Source organism: Schistocerca cancellata, chromosome 4 (genome assembly GCF_023864275.1).
Source record: "Schistocerca cancellata isolate TAMUIC-IGC-003103 chromosome 4, iqSchCanc2.1, whole genome shotgun sequence".
Taxonomy (NCBI): Eukaryota; Metazoa; Arthropoda; class Insecta; order Orthoptera; family Acrididae; genus Schistocerca; species Schistocerca cancellata.
The window spans coordinates 358,029,308-358,054,849 of NC_064629.1; the positions used below are offsets into that span (position 1 = coordinate 358,029,308).

The 25,542-nt window shown below is 39.9% G+C and overlaps 1 protein-coding gene across 5 annotated transcripts in view; it reads right to left on the minus strand.

Annotated features, from left to right (window-relative positions):
* Positions 1-25,542, minus strand: part of LOC126184693 (uncharacterized) — a 241,690-nt gene that overhangs the window by 185,244 nt on the left and 30,904 nt on the right. The gene's annotated exons all lie outside the window — the stretch shown is intronic.

Consider the following 25,542-nt stretch of genomic DNA (forward strand, 5'->3'; position numbering starts at 1 on the left):
TGAAAAAATGTGTTGAGTAATCACGACAGATGGTCATTGAAAAGGATTGTGATGAAAAATGACATGATGTCAGAACTAAATTTTGCACTCATGAACACTGTCAGCACCAAAACAAAACAAGCTGGGAATTGCAGTGTGAGTTGGAATCCCAAAACCATTCATCAGTTATCCAAATGCCTATAACAGTGAAGTTTGGTGCCATAAAACCTGGACTAAGGAGCAATGAAAGAAAGCCATTTGGTCAGATGAGTCTTGCTTCACAGCATTTCCATAAAAGTTTCCGTTTATGCTCAATCTATCATTGGCACCTACTCTTTTCCATCAGGACGAGTTGTTGGCCAGACTTGACAGGGACCAGATTTTCTCTAAAACTTATGTATCTGAAGCCTATTTAAATTTCTGTTGGGTGAGGATTCAAAAAGGCTTCTTGTGATTAACATGCTCGTTGGGTCGTACCAATATGAGTGGTTCCCGGTCAGTGTAGCTAGCGTTTGTGGAATTTTTCAGCATTTCCTAGAAGAACTGACAATGAATATTCTGGAGTTCATCAACTATCTCAATGACATCATCATGACAGGTGCACCCATGGAAGAGCATTTAAGCAACTTACTCTCTTTGTTCACGGTCTTACCTACTGAAGAACTGAAGTGCATCTTGGCCAAGTCCCACTTTTTTCAGCCATCCATTGTGTATTTGGACCTTTACGTCATCATGTCACCACTGTCACAGCTCTGCCTTGCCCTTATAATGTCAGAGAACTCCAAGTGTTTTTAGCGAAAATTACCTACCATCACAAATTTATAACAGGTCAGGCCCTTTTGGCCCATACCCTCCACAAGTTGCTCCACAATAACGGTGCTTTTCTGTGCTCACTGGCCTGCAAGCACACATTTACACATCTGAAATCCAAATTACATTCTTCTCCTTGTTTGGCTACCTTCCATCTTGTCACCACCTGGTCTAGTCTTGGCTACAAATGCCTCTAAGTATGGGCTCAGGGTTGTTCCTACACATCACTATGACGATAGTTCCAAATGTTTGTATCTTACGCATAAAAAATGCTAAACTCTGCTGAAGCGCACTACTGCCAAGTTAGAAAGGAAGTGTTCGCTATCGTCTATGCCTTCAAAAAGTGTCATGTGTTCTTGTATGGATCTAAGTTCCACCGCATTACTCATCACAAGCCCTTGGTTTCATTTTTTAATCCTCTCCTGCACTGGGTATTGTTTCTGTCTCACTAGAACTATGAAATAAATTTTTCCCCTATGATTTCTCCTACCGCACAGCATGCCAACACCAATGTGATGTCCCGGCTTCTGATGGGACCAGATCATACTTTTGATGAGCTCCTTTGTTTTCACTTGAAGCACAACATACTATGGAAGGGTTTCCTGTTATGGGCTCCTGGATTACATCTGTTGATCAGGTTTTGCATCAGGTTGTTCATCTCGTTCAGAATGGTTGGCGAGGGAGGCATCCAGGGAGCGCTTCTGATCCTTTACATAACTATTTTGCCATCTGTCACCACTTTTCGGTATTTGATGGTGGTGGACTCTTAGCTATGGATGGGCTGTCATCCAGGATTGTGATCCTAGTCACCCTACAGTGGGAGGTGCTTGGGGGTCTCTCATACCAAGTCATTGGCTCATCAACATGTGTTTTGGTGTGGCATTGACAGTGACATTGGGTGTCTTGTCGCAGCCTGGTCTCTGCATGCTACACAACAGGCAGCATCATGGGTGACACTCTGTCTATGGCCTGCACCACAGCGTCCGTAGGAAGGCATCCATGTTGATTTCATGGTTCCCTTCCTAAATTCTTACTGGTTGTTGGTTGTTGATGCTTTCTTGCAGTTTCTGTACATTATACATTGTCCTTCCATGTCAGCTGCAGCTACGATTCAGGCCCTCTCCAAAATTTTTCTATTGAAGGATTGCCTTATGACTTGTGATGGACAACAGTCCACAGTTTAAGACTCAGATCTTCCATGATTTCTGTTCTCATCAAGGCATTCATCATGTCACTGCTCCTCTGTTCCACTCCCAACCTAAAGGAGAGGTGGAATGGCTCATCTGCAAGTTCAATGTTCAAATGAAGAAGTATGACATGGACTATTCTGAGGAAGATGCCTTGAAGTGCTTTTTGAATTCCTTCAGGGATTGCAGTCTGGCCAAAATGCTCCTTGGTCACAAGCTATGTACTCTCCTGCTTCTGCTCAGGCTGTCCTATCAACATCAGTTGGCGCAGCCCTCAGCGCTGATTAGTCCTGGTTCTGCGGTCTAGCCATGTGGACTGAGCCACCAAATTTGATTCCTGCCACAGTATACAGCTGCTGAGGTCACCACTTCTGTATGGTGCACACTAGTCAAGGGCTGGTGGTGCACCATCACAATCAGCAGTGATTCAGACATGGAGATGCTACCAGCATGCATATCATTGGTCCTCCTTTATGGTACTTTGTGGGAGGGAGGGGGGGGGGGGCAGTGGAGGCTGGAGGGGAGGGGGGCAATTCCTGATGCACATGTCTGCAACTGTGTCACATCTACATCTATGTGGATACTCTGCAAATCACATTTAAGTGCCTGACAGAGGATTCATCAAACCACCTTCACAATTCTCTATTATTCCAATCTCGTACTCCCATGCACCAGTTCTGCCACCCCCCCCCCCCCCTTACTGATACTTAAGAACCAGAAATATCACCAAGCCACATTCAAGAACAAAGGATATAAGAGCATATACTTTCACATCCATAATTCTGGATGCAGGGCCACCCATAGGTTTTGTGGGCCCCTAGATAACGTTTTTTGAGAGCTCTCCAAGCCGCCTCAGCCCATAGGAGTTAATTATCACAAATATTGATTCTCCTTATGTTGTTTTACATTTAATCAGTTAATAAATGCTGCCTGCACAATGCATTGTCAATAATTTATTTATCAACTGAATGTGCCAAATCTGAACAGATACAAATATTAGTACACACAATAATAACAGCTACTAAAAGAAAAAAACCTAACATTTAGTGAGAAACCTCTGCAGCATACTTCATTATCTTGATTTAAAAAGCCCGGCTGAAATTCTCAGTGTCAGCTGAACAATTATAGACAACTGTAGGTGGAACACTGAATCTTCTATTCTTGCAGTTGATGAAGTTATCCACCACATCACCTAATCTCATTTTAGAAAAAAGTTTATGTTCTATTGATAACAGTGTCAGATGATTTAGTTGACCTATAATGATTTTTAATCAATGCTAATTTACTTAACACTCTCTCACATAAAGCAACAGTCACTGGTAGGGTACTGAAAATCCTGAGTGCAACACAGAGTTCAAGAAACTTCAACTTATAAATTTCATTTATAAGAAGAGATGAAAGCCCTTTGTTTTTCTGTTGTCTTTGTCAAATCCAGAAAAGTAGCTACACTCACTCACTTAAAATTCACATTTCTTTGATAGAATTATCACTCAGACCATCAGGAAAAGTTCTAATTAATTTCTTTAACATGTCACCATCATCTTAAGTTGTACTTATTCTGAGAATGGCTTCACAGTTTGCACAAATGTATCTCATTTCCTCATATCCAGAATCCACCTGAGAACAATCATGTCTATAATTACATCAAAAACCACTTTTTAAAATTACTGTTCTTCAGTTTCTTGTGGGAGTGTGGCAGCTCCTCCTCTACTACCCTATGAGATTCATCAAAGAAAACCTTCCTGTCTGTTCCTCTCTCTTTTTGAAAAAGATGCCTGAATCCCAATTTCAGAATCCATTTTTTAGCTCTGCTTAAGAACTCAGGCCGGAGAGTTCTTACACCCTTACCTATGGCAATCAAAAAAGCTTTAATATTTCTCATTTCAGTATCAAGGGAAATACTTTTGACTGTAGAATCAAACTTCTTACATTTATAAGGTCTAAAATGTCCCTCTAAAATCTGTTTCAAACTTCGAAAAATAATTGATCAGCACAGAACTCGATGCACCATTTCACAATGGTGGTTTTTAACAGACTTGCTGTCCCATACACATTCTCCCATCTCCAATTAATGTCTACCAATGTTTGTCCTTTGGCAACCAAGAAAGGAATAACAGCATGTTGGTTTTGTCTGAATGCATTTGGCAATAACACCACCATAGTTCATGTTTCAACAGTTATCACATGCATGTCAGAAAGACACAAATGTCACACTAATCCCTTACCTGTAAGTTGGTGCTTATATATCCACAATGGAGTCATGCTACTTTGCATACACACTGCAGCAATGGCCTCAAATGGAAACTTTTGTATTGCCCCTTATACTTTCCTCTTTATTGAAAAAACATACCAAAAAATTGAAATATTCTGTTTGGTCTTAGACACATCTGGAGTAGTGTCACTGACAAATGAGGGGGGAAAAAAAGATGAAAAAAATAACAGAGCTTTCTGCCTTTCTTCTAACTTTTCCTCTGATATTTATCCTCACACAAAGATAAAAGCTCATTCTGTGCTCTCTGAGATAAATAATGCACTATCTTTTCATGTTTCTCAGAACACTTTTAGCATAAATTGTCTATTCTCTTAAGAATGGGTCATATTTAGCCAATAACCAAATTAACCCCATGAAGGTACCACTATCTGGCTCTCATAACTGGTGGCTATTTCCCATACAAGATTAATTTCATGATGCTAAAATGATACTAATATCTAAAATTCTTTTTAACAGTTTACATAAAAAGTCTCTTTCTTTCAGCAATATTTTCTGGAAAGTAGGATGCACACTGTTACCTACTAGGCTTTGCTCAAAACATCATCATGCCAAATAATTATTTTTATGCAACAAACTATTCTCCTGATAGGAAATAGTAGAGTATAGATCTTTCCAAGTTGTTTTCATGAAGTCAAATCCTTTATCTAGTTTAGCTAACCTACAACAGGCATCCAGTAAGTAATGCAACACAGTTTTTTTTCATCCAATTTCAGTTGAAAAAAATGTGGATTTTGTTGTGGGACATCATGGAATATTCCCATTTTAGCCCCTATGGTTTCATGAAGTTTTGATACGTGGCAGCGCTATACATAACCTTCAAAATAGAGTCTGTAACAGAAGTGCATTCCAAGCAGAGAGTTGTCGTTGAATTTTTTTTAGCAGAAAACCAGAGCAGTGGTCCATGGAAATCTCCTATCCCTGACATTTTGTCCAAAGCTACGTTGGACATCTTCGGAGGTGCTCCTGCTTGTGCTGAGTCTTGCCGACTGACGGGTCGGACATTGAAGAATGGCCTAAATACCATAGCCATGGTATTTAGGCTGTTCTTCGATGTCTGACTCATCAGTCAGCAAGACTCAGCATAACCAGGACCACCTCTGAAGATGTCCAACGTACCTTTGGATGAAACATCTGGGATAGAAGAGTTCCATGGACCACGGCTATACAACCCAGAAGAATTCTTGGCAGCTGGAACATCCAGTTGTGAAAGCCTTCATTGTATAAGAAAACCAGAGCATGATATATATTCATAGCCAGAGATCTGGGAGTGAACAAAAGCATGGCGAGTCAACATTGCACCAAGGTCATGCAAACCTGGCCAGTCTCCCACATGCCAGCTCGTCGCAGACAGCTGTGACTCCTGCAGTATTGGAATGTGCAGATACTCTCATTCAAAGTGATCAAAAAATCACATTCAAACGCCTCACTGCTCAACTGAACATCTCTGTTACTAGTACTGACACACTCGTCCACCAGTTGGGGTACTCAAAAATGTGTGCCCACTGGATTTCTCGCTGCTTAATGGAAGATCATAAAGACCAATGAAAGACCACATATGCAGAATTTCTTGCAGATTATGAGGCTGATTGTGACAATTTCTTGTCAAACATCATCACTGGTGATCAAACGTGGGTTCATGACTTCGAACTGGAAACAAATTGGCAATACATGGTGTGGTGCCACATCACCTATCCTCTAAAGAAAAGTTCAAAGCCCATGCTCTCAGCCAGTAAAGTCATGGTGATAATCTTCTGGGACTCTGAAGTGGTTATTCTGTTTGATGTCCTACCTTATGGTGCAATGTTCAACTCTGAAGTATACTGTGCTACCCTCAGGAAATTGAAGAAAGGACTTTAGTGTGTTCATTACCACAAACATGCAAATGAACTCTTCCTCCTCCTCCATGATAATCCAAGGTCTCACACAAGTCAGCGAGCTTGACAGGAGTTCACAAAACTTCATTGGACTATTCTTCCTCATCCACTCTACAGCCCAGATCTCGCACCTTCAGACTTCCATTTGTTTGGTCCAATGAAGGCTGCACTCCACAGGAAGCAGTACATGGATGATGGGGAACTTATTGATGCAGCATGACTTTGGCTCCAACATCGACCAGTAGAGCAGTACCTCGAGGGCATACCAGATTTACCAGTAAAGTGGCATAAGGCTGTCACATTGAACAGAGATTATGTTGAAAAATAGGGTTTTGTAAACAAAAGAGTGGGGAATAACATGGTGTACTGGAATCTTGAATAAAACCAATCTGTTTTCAGAAAAAAGATGTGTGAATGCGCCTCATAGCTTGACAGGATTTTTGGCATTGTTCTGAAAAAATAAGCATGACCAACAGAAAAGTTTTTCTGGCTGTCATTACACACAAATTAATCTCCTCTTACATCAAATTTGCTCAGGATACCAAAATATCTGTGTAAGATCCAAACAAACATCACTCACAGACAAAATCATTAAAATCATAGAGATCAACTGCCAAAGCATTTGCAACAAAATTCCAGTGTTTAACGCACCAGGTTGTGCTATACATAGAGGCTGTTACCCACATAGTTGACTGTATGTGGGGTGCAAAAAAGGATTTTTTTAGATTAAGTGCCCCTCAGTCTGGTCCAGATAATGCTCCTGTACGGGATACCAAAGTATTTGAGTAAGATCCAAACAAACATCCCTCACAGACAAAAGCATTAAAATCATAGAGATCAACTGCATAAGCAGTAGCAACAAAATCCAGAGTTTAATGCACACCTAAAAAGCAGAAATGCTCACACAATACTAGGAATGGAAAGCTGGTTAGAACCTGAAATTTCTAGCAGTAAGATTTTGCTGGAAAACTGAAGCACATATCAAAAAAATGGGCTAATGGAAAATGGAGGTGGTGTATTTGTTGTAGCAGATAAAAAACTCTGGTCAACTGAGATTGGAACTGAAGCTTAACGTGAGAGAGTTTGGGCAGGACTTTGTATCAAAGGTGGGCATATACTGGTATTGTCCAGAGATTGCAGTGGCACACCGAAGTTGGCAATGCAAATCGATACCACAGATATTACTGAGGGCTTGCTGCAATCCACAACAGCCAACAGGATTCACTCCAGAAGACATACCCTCCCTCTCAGTATAGCAGCACCCTTGCACTGAGGTCAGTGTAGTGTCAAGCATGCAAGCGCTCTGCCAGTTCGAAACCTCAGCTACAGCAGTCATCATCTAGAACAGTGACAGTTAAAGTTTCTGATGAAATGTAATTTTGCAAATGTTGCATTTTTTTTTTTTTTTTTTGCCTGCAAGAGAACAGTTCATTGATCTGTACATCAGGTGGTGCTTTCATAGTCAATGATGGTTGTAAATCATCCAGCAATCTTGTGGCATAGAACTGTGTGAAAGTTAAGTAAATCTTTTATTCATTAATGTAATGAAGTGAGCTAATATTTCATGTGTTCTAGTTTGATGAGCATTCTCCCAGAGCAATCAAAGAACTCACAGTTGTCGCCAGATGAAAGTAGTTTCATCAGTTCACAACAAATGGCAATGATAATTTGGGCTTAATCTGCTCCATCTTCCTGCCTGTGTGTGAGTTGTGCATGTTTTTATTGTTGTCCCTATTGTATTCTCTTGTATCTGTGTGGGTACTAGTTTTCAACATGTTTGAGATGTCACAGGATATGTCTCTAACCAAACTTGCACAGTTTCAGGCATGGCAGATAGAAAGCCTGCTGCTCACTGTTGGACAACTGACACGCTTAGTACAGAAAGAAGCATCACTGTTGCTAGTAACTGTTCCAAAATTCTGTCCATACCACAGCCAAGATGAAGAATAGTCAGACTACAAGGAACAATTAGAGGTGTACTTCATCGCCTACAAAATAACAGGTATGGAGTGCAATGCTTACTTATTGTCCACCATTTGGTCCCATGGTTTATCAACTCTGAGTGAAACTGTGAGCCGAAACTGTTCCTGTGTAAGTCATACACAATGAAAAAAATGAAATGGTTGTGTGGCATTGTTGGCCGGGAGGCCCCATCTGGGGAAGTTTGGCTGCAGGATTGAAAGTCTTATTTCAGGTGATGCCACATTGAGTGACTTGCATGTTGGTGGTGATGAGATGATGAGGACAACACAGCACCCAATCCATAAGCAGAGAAATTCTCGAACCCAGCCAGGAATCAAACCCAGACCTGCTGCATGGTACAAAAGCGCATAACCGCTTAACTAAGCAGGTGGACATTCACATACAATGAAACTGCAAGATGAGTATTATGACTGCTGCGCTGTTTAAATTTTTTCTTCTGAAGCAGCAGCCTGCTTAGACACACAGTGGATAGAGGAACTCAGAGGTCTTACCAGGCACTGCAAGTTTAAGTGCTCATGTGGAATTAATTATAGTGACATCATGTTACATGGTGCTATTACTCAGAATGTGTTAGACACATGTATTTGCACTGCAATTCTCAAACTATCAGACCCTGATTTAAAAACATTTCTGTCCATAGTGGAATTCAAACAAAATGCAGACTCAACTGAGGTTAATTCTGAGCCTCCACGTATTTCTTTTGTTCGTAGTGCATCAGACATTGAGTCTCATGTACAGAATAATGTTGAAGTAATTAAGAATAGTGATAAGACAAACAGTAAGCACAGCAGAAGTAAAAACTTTCAGTCTCATAGTACATAACATGTGTTACAAAACTCTGGGAGAAAATTGTATTCTTGTATTCTCAGTGTTTTTCGTTGCATGATCAGAAAGATTGTGCCGTAATGCTAGTTGCTTTCATTGTAGATGTGAAGGTCACATTCAAATTGTATGTTTATGAAGCAGGCAGGGCAAGGCCGACAGCCACCTTTGTGGTAATGAGTGGTGGCCACAGCTTCACTATCAGCAAGTGTTCACAGTGCAGGTGACACCTTTCACTAAGGCATGAGCCAAACCAAGCACTTCTACATCGCACAATTCTTCCACTGCAATACACAGCTGATTGAACAAACGTTTTGTTCATTTAAAAGTGGAACATAAGACAACTAAGTTGCAGTTGGACACTGGTGCTTCTGTTTCCCTGAGAAATAAAAGCACATATGACAGAATCCATAGCCCACTGCTACAGCAGTCTACTTCTATTTTGTCTGCCTACAACGGACAAGAAATTCCAATCCCTGGCTTGTGTAGTTCACCATAAACTTTCTAGAGAGTGACAAAGTGTGTTTCTTTTCATGTACTCAAGTCTAAAAATAGTGCAAACATATTGGGTTACATTTATTTGATTTTTTCAACTTATACACTAAAAATGATGCATGGCTCACACTAATGTTTCTGACTTGTGTAGTAAGTACAAGGAACTCTTTGAACCAGGTAAATGAAGGGAAAAATGTTTTGAAGTGCACATCACTGTGAAGGACAATGCACAGCCATGATTTTTTCACATAAGACCTGTTTCCTATTCATTACGTGAGCAAGTTGGTCATGAATTGCAAACATGCATGGCAATGGGGTTGTCCAATCAATTTCAGCTAGGTAATGGACAGTACCCTTGATTATTGTGAAAAAGCCTTCAGATGGTTTACCTTTGTGTGGTGATTTTAAGGCAACAGCAAACCCACAAACTGCCATGGATTCTTTTCATCTTCCATGTCTGGAGGAACTGATGGAGAGACTGGGACAGGGCAGACATTTTTCAAAAACAGATTTGCGAGAAGCATATGTACAGTTACTGCTGGACGAACAGTCCAAGCAATACTTTGTGATAAACACTCACTCAGGTTTGTTTCAGTTTTAAAGGTTATCATCTGGAAGTGTTTCAGCTCCTGCACTTTTTCAGAGGTTCCTGGAACAGTTAATAGCAAAAGTCCCTTCTCATAGTAACTGTCTGGACGTTACTCCTGCTAAACATTCACCAAATTTACACTATTTGTGTCAAGTTCTTTCTGTTGCTGGCTTAAAGTGCAACAAGGAAAAGTGCTCCTTCTTCCAGGAAGAATTGAACTATTTAGGTCATATAATAAATGCACAGGGTACACACCCAGTACATTGTCCTTGGCTTCTGTCAGCACCCCATAACATTAAGGAGCCCCAGTAACTCAAGGCAAAGCTCACCTACTACACAAAATTTATTCCTAATATTGTGCAAATTGCTGCTCTGCTTAACCAGCTGCACCAGAAAAATGTTCCTTTTGTGTTGTCCAAGGAATGCCAGACTACATTTCAACAATCGAAAGTGGCACTGTTAAGTTATAGATGTTTGATTCACTTAATTGCTTTTGCCTCAAAAACTCCTAGCAAAGTGCAGTGTAGCTAAAGTCAACTTGCAAAAGAGGCACTTGCTGTCATCTATGGTATTACAAAACTTCACCAGACGTTCAATCTGCTGGCATATCATCAGCCTCTGATGGTCTTGTTCAATTCTGCCAAGCCTGTCCCACCTTGGACAGCACAAAAACTGCAATGCTGAGCTCTGATATTGTCTAATTATCAGTATGAGTTGTCGTACAGGACCACTGCATGCCATTCAAGGCTGACATGTTGTGTACATTACTGGTCAGTACTGACACAGCATTTGATTAGTATGAGGAATCATGTTTTCAAATTGATTCTCAGGATACTGAAGGTCTTCAGAATTTTCCTGTCGACATTTGGTGTGGTGCAATGGCAACTGGTTCTGACAGAGCTCTTCAAATTCTTTCGCAATACATGTGCCATGGGTGGCCACACTGTTTGAAAGAAATTCCCTACCCAGTGGTGCTATACAATTTTTCGCACCTTCACACACTTTTCACATGATCAGGTGTTCTGCTATTGCATATGCAGAATCATGACACATGGGTTGTGATTCATCCATCCCTACAACAAGAAGTTCTGTCTTTATTGCACAAAGGTCATTGTGGCACAGTTCGCATGAATCAACTCGCGTACCATCATTGTACATGGCAGAGCATGGATGCTCAGATTCAGCTAATGACCACTTGTTGAGAAGTTTGTGCAGAAAATAAGTCAGCTCTGTTGCAACTCTTTTTTGAGTGGCCGCATCTGTATGGACTGTGGCAGCACATTCATATATTTTGTGGATCGATTCTGGAACATGTGATGGTTGTTATTGTTCACATCATGTAAGAAGGCGGCTCGATTTTCAGCCATTCTGCACATACCCCTCCACTAGCCACTGGTAGCCAAGAATATACATTCTCTTTCCGAGTGGCTAGCAGAGAGTTACAGCGAGAGAGTGAGACTCTTGCTCCTACATGCTGCACTGTTGCCGCACTTTGCAACAACCAATTTTTTTAATCAACTGTCAGTTTTTTTTTTGTTTCCTTTTTTTTTCTTGCAGCAGTATAGCTGTGTATGTGTAGATGTAAATGTTTAAGTGTGATTAAAAGTAAAGTCAGGTGACGGCAATAAATGTTAAGTGCTTCACAACCAGGCAAGGGGGATTATTTACCGTATTTATAACTTTTTCAAATGTGAATTTGAAAGCAGATTTCTTTCTGTTGATATCTGAAAACACATGAGCAGACTCCAGAACCATGTGGTGTCAGCAAGAGAACTGTAAACGAAAGTGTCAGAGCTGTAGGAAGCATAGAAAAAGTTGGTTTTGTGTCGCCTAGAAAGTATCAAAATCGCAAGGAACCTGTAACATAAATGGATAGGTTTAATGACTTAAAAAAGTGCTCCATGTGAATGATGAATGGCCAACATCACAAAAATGTGTTACAGTTATGCAGGCTTCAATGGTAAGAGCTTCGTCAATGTGAAGAATTTTAAAAGACGTTGGTTCCAGATATGTTAAGAAGAGAGTCTTTAGTTCAAAGAAGTGCCATAGGTGCAGCATGAATTATATCCCACATAAGGATTCACAATACAAGAGAAGGAGGTAGTTCAATAGTGTATTACCGTGATGAAACATGGGTCAGTTAGAATCATTCCAGGAAGATCTGCTGGAAAATGAGTATCTGCCGTTTTAAAGTTCTCATAGGAATTGGTCCTCATATAATTATTCTGCATGCTGACTCTTCTTCTGGTTTTGTTTCTGGGAATAAACTTGTATTTATGTGTAAGAAAAACAGCAGTGACTACCATTCAGAAATGAATGCTGTCAGTTTCATGACGTAATTCACAATTCTTGTCATACCTTTACTTCGAAGTCGGTCATTGCCAGTTTTAATTTAACTGTTACAGAGTAAACACCAAGTACAAACACCAGAAAAGTGGATTTTTTTCCCTGGCTTAAAAATAAAAATATTAAGCAAATATAACCCTGACTAGTGCCAATCTCCTGCAGTTTGTTAATTTATACAAGTCACCTGACAGAACATACAAACTTGACTATCTTGCATGTGAATGGGGTCACATAGTTTTGCATTTACCCTCACATCACTGCCAGTGTAGCCCCATGGAATTAAGTTGGGCAGAGGGTTTTAAGGCTATGACATACATTGAATCGCTCGTGCATGAGGCAATAGACGAAATCCCAACTTTAGCGTGGGCACAGTCTGTGCAGATGCTAAAGAGCTTCAGAAAGAAGAAGTTGACAGGGAAGTGATGATGGATATAAGCTTCGAGCCTATCATTGTAAATTTACAATCAGATTACTCGGAAACAGACTCATATAGAAGTGACGATGGTATTACAATGTAGACTTTTGGTTTTAATATTTATTATTCCCCTCATAGATCTGAAAGTATTATACAATGTACCATAGGCAAATGAGCCTGACATTGATTGAAATTGTTTTTAATCTTTATCATTCCCCTCATAGAGGTGAACATACAATACAATATACCGTAGGCAAACAAGCCCGACTGTTGTCTGCAGCAACACAGTTCGACAACATGGACTTTGTTTGCCCCCTCTCTGCTGCCATGCATGCGTAGTTCTCATCCCCCCCTCCCCCCCCCCCCCCCCCAATGCTTCCTTTCTGCTCCATCTCTATGCATGGAAGTGCTGTCCCAGGTGACGCGGCCTTTAGTGGTAGGTGCTTACAGTAAGTTTCCTTTTGTTGTCCCCATGAAATTCACCACTACTGCAGGTACAGTATTGGCTTTGTCTTCTATTTTTTGTCTTTAAGGTCTTCCTGAGGTCATTATCTCTGATAATGGACCACAAATCACATCAGCTGATTTCCAACAAGGTTGTGCCACCAGTGGCACACACAGCACCATTTCACTCGCAGTCTAATGGTGAAGCTGAATGGTTTGTCGAAATTTTCAAAGGTCATATGGAGAAACTTTGTTCCCCCCAACACATGGGAGCAGGTACTGAAAATTTTTCTGTCCTCTTACCACTCTTTGCCACATGATGGGAAGTTGCCGTCAGAACTGTTACACAGCCGTAAATGCCGTATCCTGTCACATCTCCTGCAGATGCCGCAGAAACAAGTCACTCCACAATGTCAGACAAAGTTTCAGCCACAGATTGAAGTATTTTACAAACTCTTTAGCATGCAACAGCATTGGAAGTGTGAAGTCATTACCAAAGATATTGGACATTTGTCTTATGCTGTCCATGGGTCTGCTGGGCTACTGTGGAGCCAACAAAACCAACTGTGCCATGCATACGAGTATGTCAGTCATTCTCCCACAGAATCTTTGTCTGAAGACCCAGCACATTGCTGGGATCCTCATATGCAACTGCAGCCGTCTCTGTGCCAGTCATGGCTGGCACCTTTCATACCCATGGAGATCGGCATGCTGCCGCCACTGACGGCACCGATGCCAGCTCCAGCCCAACGGCCCATACCAATGTCCAGGGACATGCCATCCCTGGAATGTCATCCACACCACCTCAGGACATCCCCTCACTATCCAGCCAACCACAATGCTTGTGTCTCAGGATGCAGGTGTGCACCCTGCATCTGATGTTTCAGGATTCCTGCACAGTAGATACCGGGGTATGAGCAGGGAGCCATCATCAGCCATAGTTACCCTCCCTGCCTCATCATCTGCACCCCCATGCAGTCCTCTACCCCCCCCCCCACTGTCAACATGTGCATCTTCCCTGCACAATAACAGTGTGAAGGTGGTTCGGGTGGGGGGGGGGGGGGGGGGGGGGAGGAATGTGGAATCAAATAGAGATCGCAGTGCCACACCAAAGTTGGCAACACAAATTGATACTGCAGACATTATGAGGGCTCACCGCAATCTGCAACAACCTATGGGAAACACTTCCAAAGACACGCCTTCTCTCTCAGTATAGCACCACCTTCACGCTGAGGTCAAGAGCAACTGTGTCAAAGTCAAGTAAATCTTTCATTAATTTCTGTAATAAAGTGAACTAATATTCCATGTTTTCTAGTTTGATGAGACTTTTCCCACAGCAATCAAAGAACCACAGTCACAGCAAGAAGAAAATACTTTTTCCAGGCCACAACAATAAATGTATAATTGGATCTTTCTATCAACCACCATACTCACCCCCACGTGTAATCCAAAACTGCACAGAAAATCTCAATTGGCTGTTACACAAGTTTTCCAATCATACTGTCATCATCAAGGCAGACTTTTTATCATACAAAAATCAACTGGGATAACTACTGTTTTGTAAAGTGGTGGGCAATGATGTCTCTTTGTGGTTGTCCACAATGAAACTGGTATCAGTGATCAAGAAGATGATGTAGTAGCAATGATTACCAAAGTGCAAAGATCAACTAAAAGAAGTAGAACGATTTAAATGTTCTGATAACTATATAACAAAGCAGTAGTGTCATATCCCTTTGTGAAACTTGGAATGTATAGCTCTGGAAAGGAGCATACAGAACATGTGTGGTTCAAGTTTAAAAGTATAGTTGCCCATGGACTGGAAAGATGTGTACCTAGTAGACACATAGCATGGGAGGGACGATATACAGGTACTGTAAAGCAACTTCTAAAGAAACAGAGACTACTACATAATAGGTGTAAAACAAAGCATAGGACTAATGATCCAGAGATACTGAATGGAACACATTTGGCTCCCAAAAGGTCCATGCATTAATCCTTCAATTACTACCTTTGCAGGATCTTACCAGAATTCCTCTCAAAAAACCCACAGAAATTCTGACCATACTTATGGCTATTATTGGTATCAAACTTAATGTCTAGACACTCATGGACGAGACAGAAAATGTAATTGGGGGTAGCAAAGCAAAAACAGAAATGCTAAACTCCATTTTCAAATGTTCCTTTACAAAGGAAAATTATGAATATTATTCCAGTTTAATTTTCACATCACTGCAAAAATGAGTAATATAGATATTACTGTCAGTGGTGTTGAGAAACAGCTGTAATCACTAAAACTGAATGAAGCTCCAGTGCCCAATGGTATTCTGATGAAACTCTGTGCTAAATTTGTGGCTGAATTAGCCTTTCTTTTGATCATAATCTACCATAGATCCTATAAGTAAAACACCATGCTCAGTGGTTGGAAGAAGGCACAGGTCAGACTTACCTATATGAAGGGTAGCAGAAGAGATCTGCAAAACTACCATCCAGTATCTCTGACATCATTTGTAGCAGAATATTAAAACATATTCTGAGCTCAAATATAATGAGGTATCTCAAGCAGAATTCCTTCCTCTATGCCAATTCTGAAAACATTGGTTATGCAAAACCCAGGTCTTGCGTTTCTCGCATGACACTGTGAAACCCACAGACTGAGGCAGTCAGGAAAATGCAGTATTTCTTGACTTTTGAATAGCATGTGATTCAGTACCACACCTACACTTATTACTGAAAATCTGGTTAATATGGGGTATCAAATGAAATTTATGACTAGACTGAGGATTTTTTTAGTCAAGGAAGACATAGCATGTTATTTTGGATGGAGAGTCCTTTACAGATGTAGAAGTAACTTCAGGTGCATGGCTGGTTTAAGGCTACCATAAGAACCACCATCATGGGGAGCCCCAAGCTTGAGAGAGCCCTGTCATAATGTGTCAAAATCTGTCCTTACTTAACATATAGTCTGGTTTCCTGTTAAAAAAAATAAATAAACAAATTCTTCAAATTTAGAATGTTAATAGGCTCCATTCAGACTAGTTCCACTGTCAAGTGCACCTTCATTGTTCATTCTAATTTTCCTTGAACTGGATAGCTTTGATGAATACCATGGTAGACATTCTCCATATGAGCCTATGACAGTACAGATTTCCATTCTCTCCCAATCAGCCACCAGCTTGTGCAAAAATACCAGAAATATTTGATATCATCAACCAGTGGTGTACAGCTTTTTGTCTACAATGCTATGTAAAGTGTGGTGTGAAGGCTGAGATTGACAGGTAGCTTGCAGTGACAGCCCTAAACCCTTATGGCTGTCTTGTGGTTTAGCTTTACCACTGCCAATCCATGGACTGGACATGTTCAGGTAAAGGGCCTAATGTTTTTGGTATCTTGGTTCAGCATCCCAGTCAGGTGTGGAATGCAAACACAGCCCATGTGCCTATTTCTAGTGCTATTGGAGCCTGTGATTTGGTTTATGCAAGAGTGTAGAATGGATAATTACTTCTTGTCAGGAGCCAAAAAAAAAGAAAATATTGGGATGACATCCTAAAAGAGCAATTGCAGTAAAAGGCTTCATTAAAAGAATTTTTTAACCAAACTGACAATGTTTTTGTGAATGTACAGTGTAATATGAAAGAACAAGAGTGTTACTAAAGCTAGATCAGCTGATAATGCTGAAGAATCGTGCATTTTCTGCAAGCAAGAACTAGAGACTGATGAAACTGTTTCACTAGTAGAAATAGCTTGTGGTAGTGTTACTGCAAAATTTCCTGTCAAAAAGGTGTTGTACTGTTTTTCATTCCTTCCATCATCTTTCAAATGACGAGAAAGTTAAGCAAACAGAGCTTGTATATTTTCAAACAAAAGATGCTGTGTATTGCTTTAATTGCAAGCTGTTTTGTTTGAATGCTGGCTCTCTCATAAGAAATGGTTTAAGTGACTGTAAGGCTTGTCAAAAATTCTCTCTAACCACTAACTGTCCTGCAACCATATTACCGAAATGTGCAAGTGGAAAGAGCTTTCACAGAGAATTAAAAACTCAAAGTTAATGGATCATGCAACTCAAAATCAAACTGGTCAGAAAGAAAAGAGGTGGTGATTGGTTGTGTTACGTTTATTTTTCATCATGTATTTACTTGCCGAAAGAAATCTTCCTGTAAGAGGTGACCATGAAATGTTGGGAAAATGAGGTAAGGGAAACTTTTTTGGGGGCCAGTAGAATATTAATGGCCAAGTTCAATCACACATTAAAGGATCATACTAACTGTGTGGCTAAACTTTGGAGAATTGTTACTTACTTAAGTAAGGGCATATAAAATGAAATCATTACCCTAATTTCTGATGAGATTGTATCTATCATGAAAAATACCATACTCAAAAACTAATATTATTCAATAATATTGGATTGTAGACCAGATTTAAGCCACAAGGAGCAATTGACATTGGTTTTAAGTATGGTAGATGTGTTTTCAAAACCAGTTGCAACTGACAATTTTTTTTAAGCCAGTGATGCTGCTGGGAAGTGTCTCACAGAATTGTTGCTTCAGATACTGCATAATCTTGGTTATAATGTTTGCAGATTGCTGGGGATTATCTTATGACAATGGAAGCAACATGAAGGGAATGAGGAATGGTACTAAAGCTTGTATCATCAAAGAAAACTCAAGAGCTCATTATATCCCTTGCTGTGCTCATTGTCTGAACTTGGTTGTTAGTGATTCAGTTCAATCATCTGTAATTGCATGACTTTTTTTGGTGTAGATCAAATATTGTTCACATTACTTCATGCCTCTGTAAAATACTGGCAAGTACTCAAGAATCATGTACATCTGACTCTGAAGACAATGTGTGACACAAGATGGTAGGCTTGGACTGAAAGTGTTCGGATTGTAAGATCTGAGATTAATAACATAAGACTTGCAATAGCAGAGTTAAAGAACAATTGCAAAAATGATTCAGTGTGTTTCAGTGAAGTATCTAGTCTCTTTGAGGAAATTATAAGCTGTAAGCTTTCTTTGTGTGCTGCAGTATAGCATTGTGTCCTTTGCAATGTCAACAGAGTCAGTAGTGCAGTTCAGCAAGAAAGTACGCAATTAGACACTATAGTAAAATTAATAAAATCAGCACTTAGTGGTAATGAAAAGTATAGAGCCAGCGGTTTTGAAAGGCTAAGGAAGAAGTAGAGGAATTTGTTGCAGCTTTAGGAAACATTGTCAAGTTAACAAAATCAAAATCTGGAACTCTTAAAAGGCAGTTTTGTTATGAAAGTAAGGATGAAATCATTTCAGAGGAACAGAATTGCTTAAGGATAAATGTTGTAACTTAGGACACACAATACAAGCAAGAATGTTAGTACAACTTTGCTAGACATTGACATGTAAGCTAATCACCATAACATACACTGAACACAATAAGATAAAGCAAATGTATGCAAGTAGTTATAGAGTGATAATTGAGTGGAGAACAGGAGGGTTTAAATAGGCACTTGCCCACAGCAGGTTCTAGTGGAAGTTCACAGTATTGCTCTTTTGTGGCACACTCTCCCGGATGACAACACACTGTTAACATGCATGGCTTTCAAGAGTGTGTGAATTACCTCAGTAAACTTCTTCTGTGTTGTGGTAGGCACCACTATTATGTCTTTGAAGGAAAGGTTTCAGCAGCTCAGTAACTGCTGTGGTATGCTGAGTATTATTTGTGAAATTAATAACTTGGCAACAAAGAAGTACAATCTCAACAGAGGATACAGAAATCTTGCAGATGCCTTGAGAAACCCTAAAATGCAGTCAGAAGGCATAAATTCACAGGATCTTGTGAATGAAATGGAATTGTTGTCCCCTATGCTTCCACAAACTGCCAACACATGTTCGGAAGTACTTCAGCACATCTTCAAAAATAACTTACAAGACTTTTCTTTAATGATTTTATGATGCCTTCAGCTGCCATGCTCTTTATTTCATGTGCAATTTTACAATTTCAGGCTTAGTCCATTTTCAAGCACTCTATGCAAAGCTTTGCCACAACTGCTCAAAAGTAACGTGCTCCTAAAATAGTTTGAAAACTCTGTAATTTATTTTATGTGCATGACATGGAGTCATAGGAGCATATACATACATGGCATAATTTATTACTAAAAAATAATCCATAAAATACTTGAAAACGGCCTAAGGTCAAAATTCATGCATGAAATAAAGAGAGTGGCAGCTGAAGGCATCATGAAATCATTCAAAAATTTCATCGCAGCTGCTGACCCTATCACATTGAAAATTATACAACTTACAAGATGTTTTCCTGAATGTAATAATTGCATGTGTGTCTGTAGTCTCTGCAGACCCTAGTTTTTCCACGGTAAAGATCATTAAAAACTATCTGAGATCTTCAATGGACAATGAGCACTTAAGAAGTCTTACCATAATAGCAGTGAAAAGACAGGTTGTATGTTAGCTTGACTTCGAGAAGTTGGGCATATTTTACATGGTTAAAGTAGTGCATGGAACAGTTATCACTACCTGGTCATTCAAGCTTCGCTCCGAACCATTGTGAACTTTTACGATCATGTTGTGAAAAACAGTGATAAAGAATCATGAAAATAAAATTTGAGAATGCATATAAATCAAGTTTATTTCTATGACAGCTCTGACCAGCTCCTTGTCTTGGTTGTAAAAACATGTCAGGAAACCCAGTGCTGAACTACTCCTTTTTGCTTCTTAAAAAATAAAAATTAGAATGGGACTCACAATTGTTACAGCTGTTACAATATCTGTAGGAATTTGTGGTTTCCTAAATTTATATGAAATACTGTAAGTAATTTTTTAAATACATTACAAAATTGGCACATATGCTTGCTGTTAAATGTATAAGTAGAGAAAATATGACATCAGACATTAGATCCTGGACATACTTTTCGAGGATTGCTTTACAAGTATCAGTGCAGCAATGAAGTTCTATTTCTTAACAAAATGCAACACAGAGGCTACATTTACAAATGTGAAAACTGCCTTGACAGATGTAAGAAATGCTTTTCTGAGAGATTTGGAAAAATATTTAGTAATTTACTACAACAGACACAACTAAAATCATATCAGAATTGGTTTAGTATTACTGTAATGTTAGAAATGCCTAACAAATTGTTAGATTCCTATTTTTCCAAGTTCTATTTTGTGCTGGTTTTAGGTATAGGTTCGTTCATTTGAAGTGTATATTATACAGATGGTGGCTGTATCATTCACACAAGGTATAAAAGTGGTGCATTGGCAGAGCTGTCATTTTTGCTCAGGTTATTCATATGAAAAGGTTTCTGATGTGATCATCGCCACACAATGGAAACTAACAGACTTTGAATGTGGAATGCTAGTTGGAGCTAGATATACAGGACATTTCATTTCGGAAATTGTTACGGAATTCAGTATTCTGAAATCCACAGTGTCAAGAGTGTGCTGGGAATACAAAATTGCAGGCATTACCCCACACCATGGACAATGCAGTGGCCAACGACCTTCACTTAATGACTGAGAGCAGTGGCATTTGCGTAATTGTCAGTGTTAACAGACATGCAACATTGCATTGAATAACTGCAGAAGAAATCTATGTGGGATGTACAACGAACATATCCATTAGGACAGTGCAGTGAAATATGGTGCTAATGTGCTACGGTAGCAGATGACCGACGCACGACGTCATCTGCAGTGCACTTCCTGTGCTCATGACCATATCGGGTTGGGTCCTAGACAGCTGGAAAACCATGACCGGGTCAGGTGAGTCCCAGTTTCATTTGTTAAGGGCTGATGGTAGGGTTCAAGGATGGTGCAGACCCCATGAAGCCGTGGGCCCAAGTTGTCAACAAGGCACTGTGCTAGCTGGTGATGGCTCCATAATGGTTTGAGCTGTGTTAACATGGAGTTGACTGGAGTCCTCTGGTCCAACTGATCATTGACTTTAAATGGTTATGTTTGGCTACTTGGAGACTATATGCAGCCATTCATAGACTTCATGTTCCCAAACTCTGATGGAACTTTTATGGATGACAATGCGGCATATCACTGGGCCACAGTTGTTCCTGGTTGGTTTCATAAAAATTCTGGACAATTTGGAGCAAATGATTTGGCCACCCAGACTGCCTGACATGAATCCCATAAAACATTTATGGGACATAATTGAGAGTTCAGTTTGTGCACAAAATCCTGCTCCAGCAATATTTTCACAATTATGGACAGCTATAGTGGTAGAATGGCTCAATATTTCTGTAGGGGACTTCTAGTGACACAATGAGTCCATGCCACTGGGCAATAGGAGGTCTGACACGATGTTAGGAGGTATCCCATGACTTTTGTCACCTCAGTGTATATAATCATAAAAATCATATACAAAAAGTGTAATTAAAAGCACATTCTTGAAAAAAAGTAGAAAAGGGGAGGGAAGGGGGGTGGAGTGCAAAATCAGACTTCACAGGGACCCCAAAATTCCTTAAACGGTCCATGTCGAAGTGTACCATAGTGAAACATTTTGTGATACTTGCTACTAATGTTCTATATTCATGACCTTTCAGACAATATAAATACTGATCTCAAACTTTTTGCAGATGGACCAGTCATCTATAACAAAGGAGTATCTGAAAAAATCTGCACAGATATGCAGTGAGATCTTAACAAAGTTTCAAAGTGGTGCACAGATGGTAACTTGCTTTAGGTGTTCAGAAATGTAAAACTGCATACTTCAAAAAATGTAACAATGTAGTATCCAACTTCTACAATAACAATGAGCCACAAATGTAATGTCAGCAAATCCTGGGTATAACAGTTTGTAGAGATATGAAATTGTATACCAGATAGGTTTCATCATAGGGAAAGCAAGTGGTAGACTTCAGTACATTGGTAGCAAACTAGTAAAAATGTAATCAGTCTACAAACAGGATTGCTTACAAAATACTCATGCTACCTACCCTATAATATTTATGAAATATGTTGGACTCCTACAAAATAGGACTAACAGTACACATACAAAGAACATCAGTATGAATGGCCACAGGTTTATTCGAACTATGGGAGAGCATCACAGAGGTGCAGTAAAAACTGACCTGGTAGACACTTGCAGATTGATGTTAACTATCCCACAGGAGTTTACTTAAAAGTTTCAAGAATCAGCTTTAAATGAAGAATCCAGGAATATAGTACAACCTCTGTGTATCCCTTCCATACAGTTTTCAAAGACAAAAATAGACTAATTACAGCGCACACAATGGTATTTATACATTCTTCCTGCACATCATATGTGAATGGCACAGTAACCGCACAAGCCTTGGTCTCACTACTAGGCAGTGAGGATGCCTGCTACAACCCTGTGTTTCTGTCAGATGATTACAGGTGGTTCTCCAGTCTCAGTACAGAGATGGTGTATGGGGCTTCTCCTAAAGGCTCCCGTTGCCAGTCTAATGCTTTTGTGGTGAACAGAGTACAAGGGCTTTAGGGTTAGGATGGTCCTACAGAATCATATACTGTACAGCAATAGTCCAGATGTAACCAAACAAATGTTTTGTAAAATATGAAAAGGGAGGATATTTCTGTCCCTTAGCATCTAATACAGGCACTTTAAGAAGAGAGTTCTTGCCCAGGGATGCTTCAGATGTGGCAGCCTAGTGAGTTTCTTGTCATAGCTGAGGTCTAGGAACTTTTTGATTCTTTGACAGTAAGAATAGTATCTTCCAGTCCCAGTTTGGATTGTTAAAAACATGAAGTATTTTATTAAAATTGACAAAAATACTTTTATATGAAATTCTGAGGTCTGTGATTTCAGCTCATAATTCTAGATTTCTGAATGCTAGTTGCAGGTGTCAAGCAATCATCCTTGAGACAAGGGGATGAACAAAAGATTGCAAAATTGTCCACAAAAAGAGAGCGCTAGATACAGGTCCTGATAGTGGACACAATATTTTTAATGGCTACTGCAAAAAGGGTAACACTTAACATGGTCCCCCGAGATATACTATTCTCCTGGGTCTATTCCATTTACATGATATGTACATGGCTACTCTGCTATGCACACTTAAGTGCCTGACAAAGGGTTCATTGAACCACCTTCAAGCTATTTCTCTATTGCTCCACTGTCAAACAGTTTGTGGGAAAAAGAAACACTTAAATTTTTCCATGCAAGCTCCCATTTCTCCATATATAGGCAAGTGTCAACAAAATATTTTCACACTCGGAGGGGAACACTGGACATTGAAATTTCATGAAAAGATCTTGCTGGAATGAAAAATGCCTTTGTTTTAATGATTGCGACCCCAACTTGCATATCAAATCCTTGACACACTCTCCCCTGTTTTGTGATAATACAAAATGAGCTGCTTTTCTTTGAACTTTTTTTATGTCCTCTGTCAGTCCTATCTAGTAAGGATCCCATACTGCACTGCAGTACTCTAACAGAGGACAGACAAGCATAGCAAAGGCTCTCTGTGATAGACCTGCTGCATCTCCTAAGTTTTCTGTCAATAAAACACAGTATTTGGTTTGCCTTTCCTGCAACATTGTTCTATGTGATTGATCCAGTTTAAGATGCTCATAATTGCAATTTCTAGGCATTTAGTTAAACTGACAGCCTTTAAATTTGTATGGTGTATCATGTAAACAAAATTTAATGAATTCCTTTTAGTACTCATGCAGATGATCATACACTTTTCATTATTTAGAGTCAGTCCTCACTTTTTGCATCATATGGGTAACTTGTTTAAATCATTTTGAAATTGTTTTTGATCTTTTAATGACGTTGATAGATGGTATATGACAGCATCATCTGCAAACAATCTAAGAAGGTTACTCAAATTGTCTCCACAATCATTTATATAGATTAGGAATAGCAGGGGGTATGTCACTCTGGAGGTCTATTGCCAATTCTGAACCTAAAATAGCACCCAGAAATGAAGCATTGCATTAAAATTGGAAGAAAATCCTTGACACCCTATTCAACAGTTTAGTGTGTAGAGTAATACTGACAGAAACCACACTGGATTCAATTGAAAAGCATTCAGACTTTGAGAGTTTATACTAAGCAGCTTTTGACCGCTCAGTCTAATGCCTCCTCTATAGAGCTGGTCAGTGCTACACTGCAATAACTATTTGGGCTTGTGTGGTCTTTCCTGAGTCTCAGGAGGGGGATCATGATTGCTTCCCTCCAAGGACCATTGTGTTGCCGCTCAGACTACATTATCTTGAAAGACAGGAGAAGATAGCTATTGGACTTAATATTGAAATGCTGCAACATATCATATTCCTGGCATGTGTTCCTATTGATCCTTCTCATCAATTACCATGAGTTTTTTTGGTAGTGCAAAACATTTAAGGAATCTTAAGAATTATTTGCATAACTGCATTTTGCTTCCACTGGTAATACAGAAAGCTTTTTCCTGAGCAATGTGAAAGGCTGCAAGATTGTATTATGTTGTGAGCCACCAATAGTGAATGCATCAACTCCTCAATACAAATGGGGCTAAATTCCAACCATGACCTCTCGGCTAATTCTCAGCCATGTCAGAATGTGGAATCTTCATTGGCATTAAATGTTATTTGTTGTATGTATAACACCACTATCTCTCCGGTCATGAAAACTGACAATGGCCCAGAGTGGTGTGCTGGCCACATGTCCCTCCATATCTGCATCAAGTGATGCCTATCAGCTGAGGATGACACAGTAGCTGGTTAGTACCTTAGGGCCTTTCAAGCCCTGTTCAGACAGAGTTTCGTTTTATTACACCATTATCTAGGTCACAGCTTCTGGTGTAGTGATCTGACAACACTGTCCTGTATAGTCACAAAAAAGGCATGTGTAACATTCCTATTGATCCTTCTCATCAATTACTATGGTTTTATTGGTGGTGCAAAACATTTAAGGAATCTTAAGAATTCTTTTCAGAACTGCATTTTGCTTCCTCTGGTAATACAGCAAGCTTTTTTCTGAGCAATGTGAAAGGCTGCAAGATTGTAAGCAGATGGATCAAGATGGAACTTTAGCAGTGCTGCCCTCTTGTCACTGATAGTTAAGTGACACTCTTTGCTCCATCAAGGGACTGGCTGCCTCCCAGGTTCAACGAATGACTTCAGGATAGTGACAAGTTCTACATGTCTCAGACTGGTGCTCAGATATAGCCAGATTGCTGTAAACCATGCAGCTGGCTCTCTTCAACATTCTTTAGATGGCTTGATGACAGGTGCTGTTGTGTCTGGCAGGTGGATGCAAATGGGAAAGTGGTCCCTGGAATACAAGTCCTCTGGCACTTCCCAAAGGACAGTTTCAGCTAGTGCAGGAGAGCAAAGTGACAGGTCAGTAGCTGAGAATGGTCC